The following is a 2500-nucleotide window of genomic DNA, read 5'->3' as shown; positions in this document are numbered from 1 at the left end:
TTACATAATTCGTCTACGAATAATACTTTTCCATCTATAATGTAGTGGTTCTCAACCAGGGGGAATTCTCCCCGGGGCGAATTTCAGAGTTTAAGTAGAGTATTATGACCACAGATTGGCAGACTCAAACTGGCTCCAGAACCACACAAAACGCAATGTGCATCAGTCCGCACCACTGAGAGGTCACGCTGGGCTTTCTCTCCTCTAGCATATGTGTTTGAGTTAGTATTTTGTTGCATATTCTTTGGAATGCACCTTTTGAGGCAGACAATTTTAGAAGCGGCAGTGGTGGCGAAGCGCAGTGGTGGGGGCGGGGATGGGGGGGGGGGGGGGGGGGGGGGGGGGGGGGGGGCGGGGGGGGGGGGGGGGGGGGGGGGGGGGGGGGGAGGGGGGGGGGGGGGGGGGGGGGGGGGGGGGGGGGGGGGGGGGGGGGGGAGAGACCCACTGATCTACATAACCGTATCAAATGTGCCTCCCCCTCCCTCGGGCTCTCCCGCGGCAAACAATTTAAAACTGGGAAACCGAGCTTCAGGAACTACTTCTTCCGTGAAAGCTGATGAGGAGATTAAGTCACTTTACTTCCCCGGTCACCTAATCATTTCCAGCTTGGGGATTATACGAGACCCTTGGCGCCGTTTTTCTCCTCACACTGGTACGATTTGGAAAGCCTCGTCAACGACGGCTTTCTTCAAGATATAAAGAAATATTTATGGAATTAAAAACAGCGGATGAAGGAGGTTCGTATTTCCACATTACTCGATGAAAGAGAATAGTTATTAGCCTACGTTAAGAGGGAATTTAAGAAGTATCTTATATATGTAACATGTATACAACACACACACACACACACACACACACACACACACATATATATTTTTATATAATATTTATATATATATATATATATATATATATATATTATATATATATATATATAATATATCTCACATTACCGTGATTCATATACATATATCAAACTACAAATGTCCTTTAATATCTAATTCGCTCTACCTCGGAATTAATATATTTTCATATATGCTTAACCGAGGGGGAATTTATTAAGCGATAATAGAATTGGCGATCGACAGGCGCGAACGCCAGCGACCTCCTATCTCAATTCTAGGACTGGCAGTGAAGCCTTAAACCACCCCGACACCAAGAGATATAAGTTCATGCCGCCTCCCACCTGAAATACCTTTCGCGCACAGGTATTTTTTGTTTTGGAGACTGCATCACCCATCTCGTTCTCGGTGGCGTGGTAGTGCTTTTGCCCGCACGTAGTCATTATATAAGTCTATCACATTACCGTGATTCATATACATATATCAAATGGGTGGATGCAGTCTCCAAAACAAAAAATACCTGTGCGCGAAAGGTATTTCAGGTGGGAGGCGGCATGAACTTATTTCTCTTGCGGTGTCCGGGGTGGTTTAAGGCTTCACTGCCAGTCCTGGAATTGAGAGGTCGCTGGTTCGCGCCTGTCGATCGCCAATTCTATTATCGCTTAATAAATTCCCCCTCGGTTAAACATATATGAAAATATATTAATTCCGAGGTAGAGCGAATTAGATATTAAAGGACAGTTTGTAGTTTGATAGATATATATATATTTTACATATATATATATATATATATATATATATTATATATATCTATATATATATTTATAATATATTAATCATTAAAAGAGAAACACTTGGAAATACCTACAGTCGTTCATTTAACACATTGTTAAAGTAACACACACACACACACACACACACATATATATTTATATATATATATATATATATATATATATATATATATATATATATATATATATATATATATATATATATATATTATACCAACAGTCGATCATTTTAACACGCTGCTAAAGTAACGAACGTTAAGGGAGTTACCAACCTTAAGGAGGAGAACGCGAACTGATTTATTTTCTTGGGCAGCGTTCATTAAGGGTAAAAGTTTGTCCACTCCCCGCTTCATTGAGGGTAATCGAAATTTAAGAAGTGAAGTTCTTTTTCGACTTTCTGGCTCTTTTCCAATTATTCTTGATAATTAACCGGCTTTCCATTGTGCCTTGAGATACGGTCCTCCCTTGCGGATTAGACGCGTTTTTAGAGAATCCCTTAACATTGTATTTCATATATTTACAACCAAATCGATTTATGATAATGATGATAAAAGAAGCTTCATTTGAATGGGTGATTTATTCAGAATTGTTGGGCTGCTCAGTGGCATTGTCTTTAATTGACATCAGATGTATTACCGAAACCCTCTTTCGCTGCAAGCATGCATTCATCCATACAGAAGCGCATAAATTCAACATATTCGAATAGCTGTTTGGATTTACTCTTGTTTATATGAATAAATTTAATTAAAATCATATGTATTCACACAGTTGTTAGCTTTTTCAAGTGTGCGCATCAAATTCCACAAGCACACACATTGTGTGTATATACATATACAAATATATATATATATATATATATATATA

At 39.6% G+C, this 2500-nt stretch overlaps 1 long non-coding RNA gene across 1 annotated transcript in view; it reads left to right on the top strand.

Annotated features, from left to right (window-relative positions):
• Positions 1 to 2500, top strand: part of LOC135196255 (uncharacterized) — a 111931-nt gene that overhangs the window by 72846 nt on the left and 36585 nt on the right. The window lies entirely within an intron of this gene.

Source organism: Macrobrachium nipponense, chromosome 17 (assembly GCF_015104395.2).
Source record: "Macrobrachium nipponense isolate FS-2020 chromosome 17, ASM1510439v2, whole genome shotgun sequence".
NCBI classification, from domain to species: domain Eukaryota; kingdom Metazoa; phylum Arthropoda; class Malacostraca; order Decapoda; family Palaemonidae; genus Macrobrachium; species Macrobrachium nipponense.
The sequence above is the reverse complement of the archived record's forward strand: the minus strand, read 5'-3'. Positions and strand labels throughout refer to the sequence as shown.